Below are 23,145 nucleotides of genomic sequence, written 5' to 3' on the forward strand. Positions count from 1 at the left end.
GCATGGACCACCAGGATTTTAAAAGGTACGGGAGTTGGGGGGTAAAAACATGGAAATACCACAACAATGTTTATTCTTAGATTGGGGGGGAGGGTTTAAAACGTGGGAATACCACAACGAGGGGGAGGGAGGTGGGACAGGGTACACCATGTGGGACAGGGTGTACATGAAGAGGGCTATCGAGAAGGCTTTAAACTAAAGGACAGGGCAAAGCCGACAGTCGACCACCAGTCAATGGCCCGGGTGACAGGATGCCCCAAAGAAGGAACTATGGACGACTACTCAGACACGGGAGGGGACGACCACAAAGCAAATAAGGGAGACAACGCAGGAGCAGAAAAGGATACGTGAAAGAAACAGTAGAGACTGCTAAGCTTAGAAAGTCCAAGAAGGTAACACAAAGGGAACTCAAATGTATGCATACGAATGCTAGAAGTCTGAGAAACAAAATGGGAGAATTAGAGACAATAGCAAGACACGATCAACTGGAACAGGGTACACCATGTGGGACAGGGTGTACATGAAGAGGGCTATCGAGAAGGCTTTAAACTAAAGGACTGGGGAAAGCCGACAGTCGACCACCAGTCAATGGCCCGGGTGACAGGATGCCCCGAAGAAGGAACTACGGACGATTACTCAGACACGAAGAAGGAACATCCAGTGAGATCATCAAGTTTGCAGACGACACAAAGCTATGCCGGGCAATTAGATCTCAGAAGGATAGCGAGGAACTCCAGAGTGACTTGTGTCAGTTAGAGAAATGGGTGGAGAAATGGCAGATGAAGTTTAATGTGGAAAAGTGCAAAGTAATGCATTTAGGCAGAAAGAACAAGGAACACAAGTATAGAATGTCAGGTGCAACTCTGAGTAAGAGCGAACAAGAAAAGGACCTGGGTGTACTGATAGATAGGACCCTGAAACCGTCGGCACAATGTGCGGTAGCAGCAAAGAAAGCAAATAGAATGTTAGGCATGAAAAAGAAAGGAATCACGAGTAGATCTGAGAAAGTTATAATGCCGCTTTATAGAGCAATGGTCAGACTACACTTGGAATACTGTGTCCAACATTGGTCTCCCAACCTAAAGAAGGATATAAAACTGTTGGAGAGGGTGCAGAGACGAGCAATGAAGCTAATAAAAGGTATGGAGAACTTGGAATATGAGGAACAACTTAAGAGGCTGGGATTGTTCTCCCTTGAGAAAAGGAGACTGCGAGGGGATATGATCGAGACTTTCAAAATACTGAAAGAAATCGACAAAATAGAGCAGGAAAAAAATTGTTTACAATGTCCAATGTGACACGGACAAGAGGACATGGACTGAAGCTAAGGGGGGACAAGTCCAGGACAAATGTCAGGAAGTTCTGCTTCACGCAGTGAGTGGTGGACACCTGGAATGCTCTCCCAGAGGAGGTTATTGCGGAATCCACTGTTCTAGGATTTAAAAGCAAATTCCAGAAGAACAAACCAACCCTTAAAAACTCCACAAAATTGGAAAACTGACAAGAACAAAAAACTTGTGGAGAAGGAGACGCTCAAGACGCAGGCTTTATTAAAATCACAGTTTAATAATCCCCATAAAAATATCTAGGACCCAAGGCATTGGGGGATATGAACCCAACACAGTCCGTGTTTCGACGATACTGTTTTCATCATCAGGGGTCCCTAAGGTCCTGATACAGAAGCTCGTGGATTTTTTTTTCTCCCACCTTTGAGGACTTCTCACTTGCGCAGAGTTACATTTTAGTTCGTTTTTAGTTCTTAATCCACGAACTTCTGTATCAGGACCTTAGGGACCCCTGATGAAGACAGTATCGTCAAAACACGGGCTATGTTGGGTCCATATCCCCCAATGCCCTGGGTCCTAGATATTTTTATGTGGATTATTAAACTGTGATTTTAATAAAGCCTGAATCTTGAGCATCTCTTTCTCCACAAGTTTTTGTTCTTATCAGGTACCCAAATTCCAACTTAGGTTATATTCTATAAGAGAATTTGGTGTGCAGGTGCTATCATAGAATACTATATAGCGTACAGATTTTGGGCAACTAAGTTTTAGCGCCTTTTTAAATATTGCCATCAAACTCTAAAATAGATGCCTAGCATTTACACAATCTTTTCAGATTTCAGTTAAAAAAAAAAAAGAAAAGCTCAGAGACAGAGTACAGAACATATTTCAACTTTCTGAGCTGCTTAACTGGATTACATAGCTATTTGAACAGACTTAGGGAAAGTATTAAGTGCAGAAATAATTCAAATGAATTCAGGTGAATCGATGTAGATAGGATGAATGTATGCACCTCCCGAGAGTCATCACACGGAATCTTCAGTTTAATGGACCAATTATGTAGCAGTAGATTTTAAACAGTCCCTGGCGATAGCTGTCAAAAGTGACATGCCTAAACTTGACATTGATTTACAACCATACAGCGCAAGGACTTTAAAACTAAATAACCCATTACAGCTTTACAGTCTTGCATTAGAAAGCAACAGTTTGCTTTTAGCAGTAGGTGGTGGGGAAAAAAAAAAAACCCTCTTATATTCAACAGTCTTCTGTCAGAAATGACTACAGAAGAAAAGGGATTTCATTTGAATTACTCAGATGTATCACTTCATGTAAATTGAGTGTTGTCAAAATATTGGAGAAAATATTGTAAATGTTCTAAAGGATATACAGTGTGTGTATATATATATATATATATATATATATATGTATGTATATATATATATATTAGCTGATTACCCGATATTGCCCAGATATTTGTTTATCCCAATTATCTGTTGTTTTCTTTAATTTTTACATGTCACCCCCTTCTCACCCCACAGTATTATTTCCCAGAGTCATATGTATACCAAGTTTGGTTGAAATCTGTCCATGCGTTTCAGAGTTATGCTGGGAATATCATCTCAGTGAGGCTGAAAACTATGGGGTAGACAGTAAAAGCTGCCTTTTTTGATAATTTTTACATCACTCCCTTCCCATCCCCACAGTATTTTCCCCAGATAGTAAATATGTATACCAAAGTTTGGTTGAAATCTGTCCATGCTTTTCAGAGTTATACTGGAACATACTGTACATAAATACACACACACATACAGTCAAACCTCGGTTGAGTAACCCGGTTTGCGAGTGTTTTGCAAGACAAGCAAAACACTCAGCAAACTTTTGACTTGCAAACCGAGTGTTGACTCGATTTGCAAGCACCCCCCCCCCCCCCCCAGCGCGAACCGGCCCCCCCGCCCGAACAACTTAAACTTATCCCCCCGCCCGGCACCGGCACGCAGGCACAGATCATGCCGGTGCCTAGAAGATCCGACTTCTGCCTGCCTTGAGCATGCATCTACACATGCTCAAGGACTTCTAATTCTCCCTCTCGCCGAGATTCTCTGTGTAAAATGCTGCCTATATATATATATATATAGGCAGCATTTTACACAGTGTATTCAGGAATTACAGTGTACATATACATAGTGTATACATAGGATATACAGTGGTACCTTGGTTAACGAGCATAATTTGTTCCAGAAGCATGCTCGTAATATATAGGGGCAGCATTTTACACAGTGTCTTATAACTTTTTAAAAACTGCAATAACCCAACACAGGTCTTTAAGAAACCATAAATATAATTCTCTGGAAGGTAAATTTAATCATATTTTAGTTTTGTCAAGAAGTGGTTGTACTAAAAGGTTATATACAGGATACATGTATGCAGTTCAAAAACAATTTGGGAGTCGATTTATTTCCAAAGGCACTTCTCTGTGTAGGAGTGTCTCCTGCAAAGAGTCATTGAGAGCGATATTCAGTAGCACTCACCAGACAGTGGAAAAGGAAAGGGATTGGGACTTCTATACTGCTTTTTTTGTAGTTTTACAACACTCAAAGCAGTTTACATACAGGTACTTCAAGCATCTTCCCTATCTGTCCCAGTGGGCTCACAATCTGTCTAATGTAACTGGGGCAGTGGAGGATTACGTGACTTGCCCAGGGTCTCAAGGTTCAGCACGGGGGTTTGAACCTACAACCTCAGCGTGCTGAGGCTGTAGCTCTAACCACTGCGCCACAGTCTCCATTGATTATTTCCACTAACTGCCTTAGTGCCAGGGCTGACCATGGGTGGAGCTTCGGCAGAGCTGGAGGTTATCTGATTAGCACCAATATTCAAGTCACCTGCTCAATAGCAATCCAGATACAGCTGGGAGAGCCAAAAGGTTTTCTTAACTATGGGCTTCTTCTACAAAGGTGTGCAGTGTTTTAGCACGTGTATAGCGTGCACTGAATCAACGCGTGTGCTAACCGCTAACACGTCCAGAGGCTAACTTTCCTCCGTTAGCGTTTAGCGTGCAATAATATTTATTGCGCGCTAAAAATCATAGCGCACCTTTGTAAAAGAGGGGGTATATCTGGATAGCTATCTGTTTAGTGGTCTGAATCTTACCACTAACTGGATAGCACAGCCATTCACTGCTGACACCAGATACTCAGTGGCAGCCACTATCTAGATCAGGACTGCCCAAGACCGGTCCTCGAGATCTACTGGCAGGCCAGGGTTTCAGGATATCCACAATGAACATGCATGAGAGAGATTTGCATACCAAGAAGGCAGTGCAGGCAAATCTCTCTCATGCATATTCATTGTGGATATCCTGAAAACCTGGCCTGCCAGTAGATCTCGAAGACTGGACTTGGGCAGCCCTGATCTATATACTGTCACAAAATATTCATTTTTTTAAACCTGCAGTGACTTGTATTTTAAAAACTTCTGGCTGCCACAGCAATATCAGCAATTATATGACTAGTAATATACTGTATATTTTGAGTGCATAGAGTTAATATTCCCTGCTTATGAAGTGGTGCATAAATGGTTATCGTGAGAGGCATAAGAAGTGCCCTGTCGTAGATATGCCAGAGATCTCTGGATCCCTGATAAGAGTTATAAGTAACAAAGTAAACTTTCCCTTTAAACAGAAGGAAACTCCAACTTCCATGAAGCTTGGGGTTAGAGTTGTTGCCTTCAATAATCCAGATATGAGAGGAAGGTCCTAAAATTCACTAATTGGAAAGAGCTGCAAAAGATCCTAGCAAATGTATTAATCCCTGGAGCACAACCTGCCAATCAAGTTCAACGTCATTTGATATCCTGCCACTTATAGAGAGAGACATTGCAGGGGTGTACAATTTCAACAATAAGAGAAGCACATTCCAGAAAGGAACTTCAATTTTATAGAAAACCAGAATGTCAGAAAATTTTGTAAAAGTTTCTACCCACAAATAAAAAAAAAAAAAATAGAACAAAATCAAACAGTATACAAAGGAAGCAAACAATATCCTGGACAGAAAATCCCAGTAAATTCAGGTAATGGATTCAAATGCTTGTGTAAAGAGATGCATTTTCAAGGCATCCTTATAATCTGACTGAGATTGTAGCCTAGGATGGAGGTTATTCCATAAAATAGAGCCTGAAACATCCAACTAAGGAACAGTATGTTATCATCTGCAAATACAGACACCATTTACGATAATATTTATGTACCACTTATAGCCTAAGCGGTTTACAATCAGGTACTCAAGCACTCTTCCCTGGGCTCACACTCTAATGTACCTGGAGGATTAAGTGACTTCCTGATCATTTCATGACTTTAATATAAGGAGGAAAAAAGCCTCAGAACCCGTCTTCAGAAAGATGAAATCTTGCTGAAAGACTGGAAAGGGCAAGTGCCTCACTAGCTTATTAAAAAAAAAACCCTCCTTAAACAGTGTTGATAAATGCTTGTTAAATTTTGAATGAAGTGATATAAACGTTAAAGTCCATTAAATTGTGGTAAAGGTACATAGCCCAGCAAACACTTTTTCAACAGGCTTATAAATGCAGCTACAGCAACTTATCTAATGAAACAGCTGTGATGGGCCACTTATGCGGGGCTATGTAAGCGTTCCGTCAGCCTTCCTCCTAATTACCCTTTCCAGTCTTTTAGCAAGATTTCATCTGTCTGAAGATGGGATTCGGAGGCTTTTTTCCTCCTTATATTAAATTCAGTAGTTGCAGTATTTCATGAAATGATTTTCCCAAAAAATCTTTTTAGAGTTGAGTTGGTATATATTTTTTTGTATTGAGGAAAACCCACTCTCCTACATTTGGTTTATAGGATTAATTGATTTGCCCAGGGTCAGAAGGAGCAGCATAGGATTTGAACCCCAAACCTCAGGGTACTGAAACTAGCTCTAACTACTGTGCTACACACTCCCTGCACTATTGCAAATGGGAATTGCTAAGGGTTAAAGTTTCAAGTTTCAAGTTTATTTAAAATTTCTTATACTGCCCAATCAACCTTCCAGGCGGTGTACAAAATCATAAAAACATAAAACATACTTTAGCTAAAATACAAGTTTAAGATGACAATGCATCATTAAACAGTAACAATAACTTACGAAGACTTTTAAAAACAAAGACAAAAGGTAAAAAGGCAAGAACTACAATAGTCAAAGTAAAAAAAGAACAATTAGGGAAAAAACAATAGGAGGGGCTGCTATAAATAATGTTGAACTCAACTGTCCTTAAAAGGACAATTAGGTCTCGAAGGCATCAAGAAAGAAATGTCTTTAGCTTTGTCTTAAATTTATTAAGAATTGATTCTTTGCTTAAGTAATTTGGGATATTATTCCAGAGAGAAGGGGGCAGTAACAGAGAAGATAGTAGACCTCATTGTATTTATATACTTCAGTGATAGAATAGAAAAAAGGTTATTGGCTGTCGATCTTAGAGTCTTAGAAGGATTATAAGGGGGTAAGAAAATTGCTAATAAATTTGGTTTGATTGTTTTGTCTGGTCTTAAATGTTAACAGAAGAATTTTGTAAGTGATTCTGTGTTCCAATGGCAACCAGTGGGCTTCTTGCAAAAGGGGGGTAATATGGTCGGATTTCTTTGCATTGAATATAATCTTTACAGCGGTGTTCTGTATTATCTGGAGTCTTATTTCTTTTTTTAGTTATACCTTTATAAAGGGCATTACAATAGTCAATGCACAAAATCACAAGCAAATGCACCAATGCAAAAAAAAAAAAAACAACAACCAAAAACATTGGAGAGAGAGGACATCTTTGGCGACTACCTCACCCAAGTGGGAAAAAAGTCTGAGGCCTAACCATTAACTGCAACTGATGCATTTAGAGTTTTGTAAATGACTTAGAGCTTGACATTTTTCCAATTTTCATTTGTATTCATGTTCATTTTCTGTGGTTCTACTTCCAGCCTGTCCTCGGTGAACGATGAGCAGAAATATTTGTTAAGCAGTTCCACTTTTTCTTTATCAGTCTTTACATATTCTGAGTCTCATAAAGTCAATTTGTAAAACCTTTCTCTCTTACTCCTTAAAAGATTCAGTACGTTATCCCTCCATTATATGCCTATCCTAATAGTTCACACAGCAGCATACAACCCAGGACTAAAGGGGAAAAAATATTTCTATGCCTGTTCAGGTTTATGTAAATAAATGATTCACGTTTCTGATGTTAAAAAAAAAAAAATACGCTAATTAACATTTTTATCCCAACAAAAGAATTAGCAATTTGATCTTACCTCCACTGGTTTTCTTTCTTTCCTAGATCCCCTCATTCCTTTCAATCTCTCTCTCTCTTTCTTTTCTCTCCCTCCCCACCCTTCTACTACTATTACTACTTATCATTTCTAGCATTGAAAGGCGTACGCAGCGCTGCATATTTAATATATAATAGACAGTCCCTTCTCAGAAGAGCTTATAATCTAATATGGACAGACAGACAGGACATCTCAGGGTTGGGGAGTTTCTAGTAGAAGGGATGATTCAATGGGTATAGGTATCTATTAGTGAGTGAGAGTTAAGATTTGAAAACAGCTTTAAAGAAGTGGCCTTTTAGTTTGGATTTGAATACTGCTAGAGAAGGTATCCTCTGACTCTCCATCACTTTCACCCCCACAGCTTCTTCTGTATTTATTTGTGTAGATCATCCTTTCCTCTATTAGCAGCATGGGTTGAGTTCTACAGGAACACTGGAGATAACTTTATTGTGGACACAGCTCTTATCTTCTTTTGCCAGTAGAAATAGGGTTGACATCTTTATCAGCACACCTTCACTACCCTGTTCCCAATCAGCTCAGTGAACCCACTATTTACTCATCTTTAAGACTATGACATCTAATGAACCACAATTCATATCTAGAATGATTATTCCTTATCATTCCCTTCGATCTCTTCGGTCCTCATCTCAAGACCTACTATCAGTCCCTTCTTTAAAAATAGTGGGCAAAAGAAGAAACAAAATGTTTTCCGTTTTAGCACCTCAAACTTGGAACGCCCTGCCCCTTTATATAAGAAAAGAAAAAGACCTCAGCTCCTTTAAAAAAGTTTTAAAATCCTTTTTATTTAAAGATGCTTTTACTACTTAATGATTTAACACTTTATTTAAAATTTTTCATGTTCAAAACTTTTAACCTTCTAAATATATCCCTTGCCCCCTCCTATGTGTTTTTACCCTTTATGTTTCTTCTATCTTAGACTGAGAATACTGTAACTGTGCCCCTCTTTCCTACTGTATCTAGTTAGTCATGTTACCCCTTAAGTTCTAACATTGTATGTTATAAATTATTGTTTTATTTTAAAACTTGTTAAAAATTTTGTTTTTAATAGAGTCTGTTATCTCATATGATGTTTTAAATTGTACATCGCTTAGAAATTGTTATAGGCGATTCATCAAATAAAATTGAACTTGAACTATTTACAAAGTCATACTGCAGACTTCGAAGCATACCCAGAAGAAAAGATACAGCATGGTGGCTGAAATGTAGGTTTCTACCTGACAAAGACGCAGTGAGACCCGGAAACCTGCACCAAGTGCAATGCCAGCTGCGGAAACCCCGAGAGAACATCTTTAAACTTACCAGAGACTTTTTCCATTTTACGGACTTTCACAACAAAACTCAAATTTCTGACAAACTGACTTTCCAGCCAAAATTCTAATTGGTGGACTGTCCCGTTCCCAATCGGGTCAGTGAACCCACTATTTAGGGCTTTGAGTGACATAACCGCTTTGATCTCTTCCAGAATTGATTTCTTAGTTCTTCTGGTGGTCAGGTATTTAGGCAAAGAAAACCCTGGAATAAATATGGTATGTCTAAAATTAGGATGCCTAGCAACACCTAAATATTTTTTTATATTTTGCACAGGAATGTTGCTATGTTGCTTACTAACATCCACGTTAAACCTCATTTGCCATGTCGCGGCCCATTTCTCGAGCATGTTTATGTCCCGTTGCAGCTCTTCGCAAACCTCCTGCGTCTTTACTACAAAATTAATTTTCATAAACCAACTAATCAATCAATACATAAATACATAAGTACAATACTGACAATTTTGTTGACTCTGGGGTGTTTTTACTGAGTAGTGATCCACGTATCTTACTTCTGGATGTGTTAAAATTTAGTTACAAACTTTCTCCTTTCATCTAGATGTGTGGTTGCTATATACTTGATCACACTTACACACCAAGATGGAATGGTTCATTCAAATTCTAAACAGGAAAAATAATGATGAAAAAGCCTCACACCATGCAATAAAAATATGAAACAAAAGTGAAGTAGCACCAACCAACCCCCACCCCCCCTTTTACAAAACTGTAGGGCAGTTTTTAATGCCGGTCACGCAATAACAGCTCTGACGCTCATAGAATTCCTATGACCAAGAGAGCTGTTACCGCTGCGGACGGTGCTAAAAACTGTGCTGTGGTTTTATAAAAGGGAGGGGGGAACTTTCACTGAATCTATATATTTGTACTCCGATCCCCTGAAGAAGCTTAAAGTGAAACGGGTCCCCATCAGGAGAATAATGCTAACTCAGATTCTCATACAGCCATGCAGTCTGCAAAAATGACAACTGTTCTCTCTCACACTGGAGAAGAGGGGCGGGGCTTCAGTTCTGGGGATGCGGCCTAGCTCCCTGAGAAAAGCAAAGTCTTCTAGGGATTTAAGTCCACAGTACAAAGCTTACCTGTACATCTTAACATAAACACCTAGGCCCTTCTTTTACTAAGGTGCGCTAACCAATTAGTGTGCGCTAATCGATTTGTGTGCGCTAAACTCTAACGCATGCATGTTAGTCTATGGACACGTTAGGAAATACTTCTTCACCAAAAGGATAATTGATCTATGGAATGGTCTTCCACGTCAGGTAGTTGAGGCCAGTACCACGCTCGACTTCAAGGGACGATGGGACCGTCTGGTGGGGTCGCTCCAGAGGAATGCTTAAAAGATGGATTCTCGAAGAGGAAGGGTTCTTGAGTGGGCAGACTTGTTGGGCCGTCGGCCCTTTTCTGCCGTCATACTCTATGTTTCTAAACTTGTTCTTATACAAGAAACTGACCAAATGCCACATAAAGTGGGGGTATAACACCAACAGCATTGATATTATAGAACAGTTAAGTTTTTGTTTTTTGTAGCTGAAATAGAGAGTTGACTATCTGATAAATGTTATGAAAAATATGAAAAAAATGAGAAATGTTTTAAGGACTGATGAACAAAATTTGCACCTATTTTGAATTTGAATCTCACTTGAAGATATCAGGTTCTTTCTCCTCTCTAAAAAAAAAAAAAATTAGGCTTTGAAATAATTTGGGTGTGGATGGTGGATACTTGTTACCTTGATTTGAGTGAAGTGCACATCAGTAGTGAGTGCCTTATTGTTTAGGGTTCTGTATATACAAAAGTGGCACCAAGTCATTGACATTTGATTGGGATGTCAAAATATAAGCACCATTTACAGAATTCCCTCCTATTTGAGCTTTTTAAAATTAATATATATGACTGGTTGTATTGTACTTTGATGATTCAGTCAATAGAAACTTTGAAATACAAAAAGATTAGTGGAAGATATAGCGGAATTAGAAAAGGTACAAAGAAGGGCAATAAAAATGATAAAAAGGATGGGACGACTTCCCTATGAGTAAAGGCTAAAGCAGCTAGAGCCCTTCAGCTTGGAGAAGAGATGGCTCAGGGGTGATATGATAGTCTATATAACACTAAGTGGAGTAGAAAGGGTAGATGTGAATCATTTTTCATTTTTTTCCAAAACTACTAGGACTAGGAGGCATGTAGTGAAGCTACTAAGTAGTAGATTTAAAACAAACTGGAGAAAATATTTCTTCACCCAATGTGTAATTAAACTCCTTAATTTGTTGCCAGAGAATGTGGTGAAATCAATTAGCTTAGCAGGGTTTAAAAAAGGATTGGATAATTTCCTAAAAGAAAAGTCCATAGGCCCTTATTGAAATGGCTTGGGGAAATCCATTGCTTATTCCTAGGATAATCAGCATAAAATCTGTTTTACTACTTGGGATCCAGCTAGGTTTTTAGGACCTGGGTTTGCCACTGTTGGAAACAGGATACTGGGCTTGATGGACCTTCAGTCTGTCCCAGTATGGCAATTCTTATGTTCTTATTGTAGTCTTAGCTAATAACTGATTTAAAAAAAATGTTGATCAATGAAAATAATCTTTTAACTTGTGAATGCTCAATAATACAAACATTTTTGTTATCATAAAGACTCTTTTTTTCCCCTAAAAACATAACTGTCAGAATTGAATAATATTAAATGCAGAGGACTTTTGGTCTCCATTCAGTCTAACCCATTATATTACCACCAACCAGATACATAATAGAATTCTCTTTTTAGAACAGTCTTTGGAAAAATACAGTTATATTTAGCAATTTTTCTTCAGGATAGCATGACATTTTATTCTATTTACTTTTTTTTTCAATTGAAATGCCAAGTGCCAGATTTACAGATTCTCTTTGCATATAAAAATGCACTGCTGGAGCGAGGACCTTAATTTGTTCCTCCCGGGGTCAATCTGTTATATCAAGGTTACTGCCTATCTGAAATGCTGACTTCTTGTTATGGAACTGAAAAAATTCTTAACACTATGTAAGGAAGACATATATATTACATGTGAAACATATGATAGGCAGCAGACTAGAGTGGTGACGTCATCTGACGGAGCCTCGATGTGGACGCCTCACAAGCAGACTTGCTTGAAGAAACTCAAAGTTTCAAGTCGCCCGCACTGCGCATGCGCGAGTACCTTCCCGCACAGCGCAGGGCGCGTCTCCTCAGTTCAGATAGCCAGCAGAGAAGCCAACCCGGGGAGGTGGGTGGAATGTGAGAATAGCTGCCTGCTGTCCCTGGACAACAACTGTTACGGTAAGTAACTGTGCTTTATCCCAGGACAAGCAGGCAGGTATTCTCACAAGTGGGTGACCTCCAAGCTAACTAAAGTGGGGTGGTGGGAGAGCTGGCAACTTAGGAGAACAAATTTTGCAATATTGTTTGGCCAAACTGTCCATCCCGTCTGGAGAAAGTATCCAGACAATAGTGAGAAGTGAAGGTATGAACCGAGGACCAAGTAGCAGCTCTACAAACTTCCTCAATAGGTGTAGATCTGAGGAAAGCTACAGAAGCTGCCATTGCTCTGACCTTATGGGCTGTGACTTTACTGTGAAGGGGTAATCCAGCCTGGGCATAGCAGAAAGAGATACAAGCCGCCATCCAATTGGAGATGGTACGCTTAAAAATAGGATGTCCCAACTTGTTCGGATCAAAGGAGACAAAAAGTTGAGGAGCAGTTCTGTGTGGTTTGGTGCGTTCTAAATAGAAAGCCAAAGCATGTTTGCAGTCCAGAGTATGAAGAGCAACTTCTCCAGGATGAGAATGAGGCTTTGAAAAAAACACTGGAAGAACAATGGATTGGTTGAGATGAGATTCCGAAACCACTTTAGGAAGGAATTTCGGATGAGTGCGAAGAACCACCTTGTCATGATGGAACACTGTAAAAGGTGGATCCACAACCAACGCTTGGAGCTCACTTGACTCGTTGAGCAGAAGTGAGGCCAATGAGAAACACCAATTTCCAAGTGAGATACTTCAGATGAGCCTTGTCAATTGGTTCAAATGGAGGTTTCATTGGTTCAAATGGAGGTTTCATCAGCTGAGTAAGAACAATATTGAGGTCCCAAACCACAGGAGGCGGTTTGAGAGGAGGATTGATATTGAAAAGTCCTTTCATGAATCTGGAAACCACAGGATGAGCAGAGAGGGGTTTCCCGTCAATAGGCTGATGGAAAGCAGCAATTGCACTAAGATGGATTTGTATCGATGTAGACTTGAGGCCAGAATGAGAAAGGTGCAAAAGATAGTCCAAAACTGAAGATAAGGAGGAATGTTGAGGCTCCTTATGATGATAAAAACACCAAGTAGAAAATCTAGTCCATTTTTGGTGATAGCATTGTCTAGTAGTAGGCTTCCGTGAAGCTTCTAAAACATCCCTCACAGATTGAGAAAACTGGAGAGAAGCTATGTTGAGAGGAACCAAGCTGTCAGGTGTAGAGACTGCATGTTGGGATGAAGCAGAGATCCCTGATGCTGTGTAAGCAGAGAGGGAAAAACTGGTAGAAGGTATGGCTCCCTGCTGCTGAGTTGAAGTAGAAGGGAGTACCAGGGTTGTCTGGGCCACCGAGGAGCCTCTGGAGCAGTATCAGCAATTAGATTGGAGGCTGAGATGAATACTGTATATACTCTAATATAAATGGGAATTTTGGTTTATATTCAGGTCCTCAAGCATGCATGCTTCCCCCACCCCCACCCCAGACTAGTTGCAGGCCTCCCCTGGGCCTGCCTTAAGCCCTGGTGGTCCAGCGGTGAACCAGGGCAGAAGCGATCCTTCCTGCATCCTGTCCCGGCCAACTGTTAACCACCCCGCTTCCCTCCCATCTCCCGGACCCCTCTCCAACATACCTTTTGAACCCCGGTGGTCTAGCAGTGAAGCAGGGCAGGAGTGATTTTTCATCGCTCCTGCCCCGTGCGGAGCCGCAATCAGAAATGACTGTGTAAGTTTCCGGGGTAGTTTCGCGAGACCATAAGAATTTGCGAGACTGCCCGGGGAACTTGTGCAGCCATTTCTGAGCAAAAACAGTTGTTGACTGGAAGAAATCCAAAATCTCTACCCTTAATTGGCCAACTCAGTCACCAGACTTGAATCTAATTGAAAATTTGTAGCATTACATAGCACTAGAGGGCTACCGAAGAAGACTACAAAGACTTAGATTGGTCCAGAATGCTGCTGTACGCCTGATTTTCAGACTTAAGAAATATGACCATGTCAGCCCTTTCTATGCCAAATTACATTGATTACTATTCAGGGCCAGAGTGTTCTTCAAGTTTGGGTGTATATGTTATAAGGTACTTTTTGGATTATTGCCATCCTATTTGTTTTTTTACTTGAAACTGTGTTGTTCAGCAAAAAATACCAGAAATTCAGGTATTTTTGCCATCCCTGCCCCAAGGTCCTGCCGTTATAAAACTTTTCTAGACAGGACATTGGAGTTATCAGGCCAGGAAGATGAATTCCTGGTTATACCCGCTGATCGCTCAAACTTATTCTTATATTTCATTCAGGAAATCTTTAAAAACTTGGAGGGGCATAATAAAAAAAAAACGTCTAAGTCCCTTTTTTGCCTAAGGCCTTAAACGTTGAAAGCAGACGCAGGGAAAGTGTCCATAACCAAAACAAACATCCTTGTTTTGATAATGGCCTGCCTCTACATTCAGCTGTTTAAACGCCCAGACCACCACTACGTCTACACTTGTACCCAAACGACGTCTACACTTATACCCCATAATGAACCAAAAAAAGCCTAAGCCCAAAACGTCCAACACAAGGGCTTTTAGGCAAAGGAGGAGCCAGTCCTTCGCCTAAAAGCTGGAGTCTGTAACCGGTGTCTGTCACCGGTGTAACACCGGTTAAAGAATCCACCCCAACCCCCCCCCACGACATCGGGGCAGGAGGGAACCCAAGCCCTCTTGCCCCAGGCACCCGCAGCACCCCGCGATAACATCGGGACAGGAGGAGGCCCATGTCCTCCTGCCCAAGGCACCCGTGGCACCCCATGATGACATCAGGGCAGGAGGGAGCCCAAGCCATCCTGCCCCAGGCACCCCCGACCTCCCCGATGACATCGGAGCAGGAGGGAGCCCAAGCCCTCCTTCCCCGCCAGCCACGGCACCCCGCGACAACATCAGGCCAGGAGAGAGCCCAAGCTCTCCTGGCCCCAGCGATCGGCAACTCCCTCCCCTGCCGATTACGTTCGGGGCAGGAGGGAGCCCAAGCCCTCCTGCCTCGCGGGTCCCTCCCCCAATTACGATCAGGCCAGGAGGGAGCCCAAGCCCTCCTGACCTTTTGCCCCCACCCCCTACACAATCGGGCAGGAGGGAGCCCAACCCCTCCTGCCCAGGCGGATCCCCCTATCCCCCACCCCCACTACAATACGGGCAGGAGGGATCCCAGGCCCTCCTGTCCTCGACACAACCCCCCTCCCCACAACATCTGCCCCCCCCAGAACCCCTGATCGGCCCCCTCGCCGATCCGGAAGGAACAAAAGTGGATTTACACCTTGAACACTCTACACCCCCATGGCCTTAATAATGAGATTGAGTGGCTGGCATTTCTTTAATTCATTTCTCATATATAAGCAAAGTTTGGTTATAAACACACAGGCTTCATCTTCTCCTCTATTTTATCCCATCTTTGAGAGGTTTTCCAGCTTTGTCGGCATGAGTATCTCATGCGGCACGACATCATCACGTTTTTTGATGTCATTACGTTTTTTTGATGTTTCCTGGTTTAAACACGCCAGTGACTAGCTACCTGTCTGGCGGTTAGAATTTTCAGAAGCTACTGTATCAACTCTCCAGCCGTGGTATGTACGTTCTGAGGAGCCTTTTTGAATCTTGTGCTCTTTGAAATTTGTGCTTCCTATCTTTAGTTTTGTCTTTGGCAGCATTTAAAGTTTGCATGTACTCGTGTGGGTATTTCACTTCACTCACACCCGGCATGATACAGTTGTTTTTCATTAGAATTGTTCGTTGCAAGTCACGAAGCCAAGTTTATCCAGCATATTTTCCAACCAGGAACCTGTTTGAACACATAACATTCGGGTCCCCTGAAGCAGGGATCGAAACGGGGCCACGTTGGAACCCCTTCAATCCTGCTTACAAGCTAAGTGCAAGTTCTATCAGCATTTGTTGTGAAGTGACTTTTGCAGAATATTAGAACAAGACAAATCTTTGGACTAATTTGAATCTTTTGAAACTGTTTCAAGTACAGCGTTTTGGAGTTTGTGATCAAAGATTTTTTATGAAATAACAATGATTGGAAGGTGAACTCTTTTTAAGGGAGGTTTTTCAGCCTTCCCTTCAGAGTTTCATATCTCTGAGTATTTTTATAAACATTTGTTTGGTCACTCTCCATAGGCTTGTTACTATTATAGGTCAGTTTTGTGTCTGATATATCTTTAGCTCTTTCTGACCTAGAGTCTATACTCAGTATCCCTGAACTACACAGTATAAACTAGGCAAAGCCTGATGCACATTTGAAGACAATTTCAATTTATTAGGTCTGAATGCAGAAAACGGTAGAGGAAGGCTTTTGCAGCTTGAAAGCATCGTGCAGGGGCAGCTGACGTTTATGCTCTGAATTTCCAAATTCTCCTGGATTAACCCCAGGGGAATAACAAGTTTCACTAGTATATATAATACTAACCTTTCTCTACTGTACTTCAGCTATCACAGCAAAGAGATGCCTCAAATAACGTGGCATTTGATAAACTGTCAAGTTACCACAGGTACAATGCTTTCAAGGTATGAATGTAATTTAGGAGTAAATGGTATTAATTTTGTGTATTACCAATATGCAAGGTTTTATTAATTTATGACACAGAATGTCTGTACGATATCATCTGTATTATTAAATGCATATTTATGGTAATATGAGACAATGCTAAAAGTACAGTCATTCATTTCCATTTATGAGAAAGCAAGCATAAGGATATCATTGTGATTTACAGCAACTATTTCCTTATCCCTCAGATGGGATGTGGAGAAGGTTATTTTTACTTTACTCCAGCAGCTAAGTGCTTACAATTAAGGACATACAGCAGCCTTAAATTAGATCATGGGGGAATGCCAACAATTGCTTGCGCACCCGTATTAACACGGCGAAGTAGTGGATGCAAGTTTTTTATTACCCAGTTTATTGATTTTCTGGCCATCCAGCCCAGCCTTTCTGCAAAGCAACCAGCAATTTGGAATGTTTTAATACAGTGTTGTTTGGGTCAGGTGAAGGGATTCACAGATTAAGTGGAGGCTAAGGGTTGGTAGCCAGAGCTCTGTCGTCCTGACAGCAGACTAAGGCTATGCACAATGACTTCCTTAATTATGAAATAGGCTAGAGAGCTTCCAGAGTGATCTAAAGAAGATACACACACACCACATTACATACTCCACATTACATACCCCACACCTTGTGAGAGCTCAGAGCTTTTAAGCCAAAGTCTATTCCTACACAGAGACTGAAAGAGCTGCTACAAGTCACTGTGGGACACTCTTTGAGAGGGTAAGGAAGCACATATGAGGCAGACTTGAACATCTTTTCCCTGGATAAAAATTTAGACTATCTGTAAGTGCAGGGTTGAGGGAAAGGATCACAATTTTCCTGTAACATCCCCCTAAGGTCTGCAACTATCTCACAGTAGAGCCTGTCACCAGTCGGGAAAAAATAACATCCCTATTACCTAGGGATGGCTGCATACAGTAAATGGAATTCCTATAAGTGTCTGAGCGTTTAGCACTCTGGGCCACGGTAGAAACCTCTGCCGCAGTTTAGTAAAAGTGGTGGTGGTGGTGGTGGGGGGGGTATTAAATTTGTAAACACAGTTAAAGGAAATATGAATAAGTTGATACTCTTACAATGATGTTACAGTAAACACTTATAACACTTCTTTTGAGAAGAGGTCCCCTGCTGGCCAGTGTTACAATCTAAAATATGAGAGAAAATTTGTACAATACTGCTTTTCAATTTATGTAACCGTTTGAGTTATAATATTTTTCCAAAAAGAAACACTTAGCAATGTGAAAATTTAGGGCTCCTTTTACTAAACCGTAGAAGAACTTCTTACCTCGGGCCGACGCTTATTCCATTCTAAGATCATTGGATCAATTACCTCACCGACATGCAGTAAGAAGCTCTTCCACGATTTTGTAAAACCCAGTGTTAATTTTCAAAGTGTTTCCAAACATTAATAATTAGCAATTTTAGGGCCCATTTAGCGCAGGACCAAGCGCAAATACTCGACCCAATTACCATGGAGAAGAGGAAGGGAGCAACCCAGCCAACTCCTTCAGCAACCGGGACCTCAAAGAACCTTATTCAGATGAAGCTGGATTGTGGAATTACCCACCAGACGAGGGACATACCCCCGACTTCAGGAGGAATGCAGGGTGTGAAGCCATTCCTCAGTGATGATTGGGTTGTCCTAAGCCCGATCCAGGGGCGAATTCCTGTTCAACCCAGAAGTGGAAGCCCTGAACTGACTGTGGCAAATTAGTCAGTCCAAGAAGGTATCTTACTGCTGAGCCCTGGAGGAGCAGAAGGAGGAGGAGTAGTGGTGCAAGAAAGATTTCCCCCTGGAGCCCAGATATCGGCAGTCAAGGCAGTGGCTAGTGAAAGCTCAACTTCTGTAAGTAACATCATTCAATTTGGCCAGTAGTGGTATGATTCTTGCGTTGGGTGCAAGAGGTCCTGGGTTCAATTCCCAGACAAGCCCCCAAAATGTAAGGATTGAAGCGCCCCCACAATGTGAGGTTGTAGGGGTTATGTGAGGTGCCCTTACAAACGCCAGGTCCCGAGTTCAATACCTTCACAGAAGATCCACCAGGAGTAGAATCAAATAAGAAGCACAGCCAGAAGTGATTGCATAAAGAATATATTATAGAAATAGGCTTACAGAAAAGCAATATTCGTAAACATTACAATTAAGGAGAGAGAGCAAAACAGTTTCCCTGCCTTACAGAGTCTAGAGAGAAGCGTGAAGTTCCAAGAGAGACAGAGAGAGAGAAAAGAGGATGGGGTGATGGTCTAAGCTTCGGGTTCCAGAAGGTAGACAAGAGAGTGGGGTGATGCAAGAGGAGCCTTTTATAGCTTGGAAACTTATTCTAAATATAGAATCTATTGAACTTCAATAGAAGTTAAGCATCCCCATCCTTAGTAAACTGTACTAGACAGGAGAAGAATAGACTGAAGTCAAATGTAATTTCCAGTATGCCTCTGACAATCTGTGCACTTGGACCCATTGTATATCCTAAGCTGTCCATCCTAAGCTTCACACTAAAGATGGCACTATTTAGCTCAGTTTCATTAATGGTTGGGAGTTATACAACACAAGTCTCCAATACTTCACCCAACCTCCACAATATCCAACATTCCTCTCCACAAAATTACAAGTTGTTCCACATGCTCTCATATATTTCAAATCTGGCAAAATGTGGCCTCAGGTACACCTCCTCCACCCTTAGTAATGTTCAATAGAGGTAGGGATACTAGTGTTTTTATTCCTCATTGGCCCACATTCTTTTATTGTAGTTATTTAGGTAAACTTTTTTAAAAACTTTTTAACTTTTTTATCCACCATAATCTTTTTAGAAGTTTTAGAAGTTTCCTTGAGATTATTCTATTTAAACATATTCAAATAAATTGTATACTTAGCTTAGTATGCTACTGGGTTACATGATCCGACATGTTTCGCAACAATTTGCTTTATCAGGGATCCCCCAGAGCCATTATGTCCACCATCTTACTCAGCACTCGATGTATACGCGATATGGTATTCTTTCATGATTGACCTTTTAGTCTGATCCAATTGAGTGCCACTGTATTGTGCATTCCATCCATCATATCTTTTAAGACTCCTGAGGCAGGCCGGAGGGCCGAAAAATGTACATGTTGAGTCATTGAGTCGTGAATGTGTCATTTAGATGTTTTGAACAATAAAGATCTTCATATCATCAGACGGATTGGAGGACACTTTTTTTCAAGTGCACATGTCTCTGATTTGGACAATTCCACTCTAGTCTTTACATATTCAGTTTTGTGGTGTTGTTTTCCCCCTCTTTTTTGCTTCAACTGCAACCATTTATAATTTTGAGATTTAGCAATACCAAATTTGTGCTGCAGTTGTGCAAAGGCAAGCAGCTGTCCATCTAATATCACATCATCCAAAGTATGAATCCCCATCTTCATCCAATGCTTCCAGATGATTTTATATCCGCCAATTTGAATCTTGGAGTTCAGCCAAAGGGACTGACACTTGGATTTATGAATCAGAATAGATGTTAAATTATTGATAAATTTTAAAGTTTTCCAAGTGTCACATAAAATTCTATTGTCCTTATATAACCTGAGTAACTTGATACTCAAGACATGACACAACCTCAACGGAGACAGGAGTTGCCATTCCAACCATAACCAATCCGGAAGACTTTCCATGAGATCCGGGAGGATCCAATACATAGCCAGGCGCATAATATAGGCTTGATGGTCCCTATAAAAATTTGGAAAGTTTACCCCTCCCTCCACAATTGATTTTTGTAAAGATACTAAAGTAACTCTCACAGTTTTCCCCTGCCAAATAAATTTTGTAAGAATACTATTAATTTCTTGTAAAAGAACTCTTGAAAAAACACAGGCAACATGCCCATTTGGTAGCAAACCACAGGCAAAATCATCATCTTAACTGTTTGAACTCTCCCCCACCAAGACAGATGTAAAGGGTTCCATTGCTCACACATTTCTGAGACCTTAAGCAATAAGGATTTTTTCATTTACTTTCATTGTTTCATCCAACGTCCTCTGAATCCAAATACCCAGATATTTTATACCCTCTTCTTTCCAAAGAAAAGGGAATGTGTCAAATGAACCTTTTGGGTAGTGAACGTTCAACGGAAGAACTTCCGATTTACTCCAATTTATTCCGAAACAATTGTTAGAATTTATTCTGGCCAAAGGTGGTCACGTGACTAGTGGTCCAATAGCTCTGCCTGGAGTTTAAATCGGCTGTCGGGGGTTTTTCTACCTTAGTCTCCCATTGCTGCCCTTAAGATTGTTATATATTTCTGGATATGATAATTCTAATACATGGATCTCTAATATTGTGGACTAAATAAGTAATGACTATTTCCTATACTAAGAGCTCCTTTTACTAAGGTGCGCTAGTGTTTTTAGCACACGCTAAAGATTAGCATGTGCTATCAATGCGCTAAACGAAAAATACTAACACAATCTCTATGGAGGCGTTAGCATTTAGTGCAAGCACTAAAACCGCTAGTGCACCTTACTAAAAGGAGCCCTAGATCACTGGTTTAAGTGATGTTAGGTTTATATTTTCTTTGAATTACTATTACAAATCTGTAGCAAGTATTTGTTTTGCTTGTTTGAAATTTGAAAATTTGAATTAAAAAAAAATATTATAATAATTAGCATTTCACTAAATTTCAGCGCATTCTAACTTTGTGTAAGGAAAGTTTCTACAGCAGATAACTGCATAGGGAGAATTAACATTGGGATGCATTGGCAGATCAGGGGTATGTCAGGCATTTACACACTAAAGTGCAGTGGCGTAGTAAGGGGGTGTGGGGGGAGGCAGACCGTCCTTGGCGCACCCTTCCTTGGGGCGATGGCACCCCTCCTCCCCCTTCCCACTTTTCCCCCTGCCGCGCACACGACCCTTCCCTCGTACATTTTTAACTTTGGCGCAAGCAGCCACAAACTTGCTGCCCACGTCGGCTTTGACATGCTCTCTGATGTCACTTCTAGAACCCGCGCCTATCAAGTGATGTCAGAGAAAGCACCGAAGCCGATGCGGACGGCAAATTTGCGGCTGCTTGCGCCAAAGTTAAAAAGGTATGGGGAAGGGGCACACACGTGTGGCAGGGGCAGGAGAGAGGGGTGCCAATGCTCCCTGTGCCAAGCACCCTCGCTATGCCACTGCTAAGGTGCTCATTTCCAAAGCAAATTGTTGCGTCAAAATGCCTACGAAACTGTCCATCTGCTAAAAACATCTAAATCTCAATTTTGAAAATTGAGAATATGGATATTTTACAATTCAGTTTGTCCAGCTAGCAAGGTGGTACACTGTAGGCATGTTTTGGGTGGGAATAGGGAAGGCCCAAAAGTAGAACATTCCAAAGTGATTTTTAAATAGGAAGAAATATCCATGTCTAAAAGGAAGGGCAATTTTATCTAAACCTCTTCTAGTCACATCCAAGTTAAAAGTTTATACTTCTGCTTAATCCCCCTTTTTCTCAATGGTTGATATAGCTCTTTCTTACCTCTAAAAGTGAAACTGGAAAGGAATCCCAGTCGCTGTGTCAGCTACAGGTATTATGGCTATTCTGAACAAAGTACCAAGAAGGTCAGAGGAGTAACCTAGAGATTAGTGCAATGGACTAATAATCAAGGGACACAGGTTCAAGTCCTATTGTAACTCTAGCATTTTTTTTTTTGGGGGGGGGGTGGCTGGGCTCCCTCCATGAATATAAAAATAATTACTTTATTTACAGATAAGACACCTGCAAGTCCGAAGGCTATTGAACTACCCTCTTCCTATCCTGATTGTTTTCCCCTTAAGATATTATAAACCTTTCCTGTCTAGTTTGGTTAATTTGTTCATGCACTTTCCACTTGTTATGTTTTTATTTTAAATATTGCCCACTCTTTTTATTAATTCTAGGCTGCTTTGATTTGACTTTTTGTTAAAATGATGGTATATCAAATAAAATAACTGTAACTAACTGCAACGGACAGAGGAGGAGAGGTGCTGGTGTCAGCAGTGACTGACTCGTCTCTTTTACGGCACACTATTTGTGATACACTGATCTCTTGTGATATCTAAGACTCATTATTGTAACTCTTTATTTAAGGTAGGGGTGTCAAAGTCCCTCCTCGAGGGACTGCTTTCATTGTATGCCAATAGATCTCATGCATATTCATTGGGGAAATCCTGAAAACCCGACTGGATTGCGGCCCTCGAGCAGGGACTTTGACATCCCTGATTTAAGGGAATTACCCAAAAGGAATAAGGCGCTTACAAATTATCCAAAATGCATCCATTAAACTCATTATGAAAGCAAAGAAATTTCATCATGTTTAACCACTTCTAAAAAAAAGTCCCCTTGGCTTCCGGTTGTTCATTGAATAACTTATAAATTATGTTTGTTAACTCTTAACCTTTTCC

This window comes from Geotrypetes seraphini, chromosome 2 (assembly GCF_902459505.1).
Source record: "Geotrypetes seraphini chromosome 2, aGeoSer1.1, whole genome shotgun sequence".
Taxonomy (NCBI): Eukaryota; Metazoa; Chordata; class Amphibia; order Gymnophiona; family Dermophiidae; genus Geotrypetes; species Geotrypetes seraphini.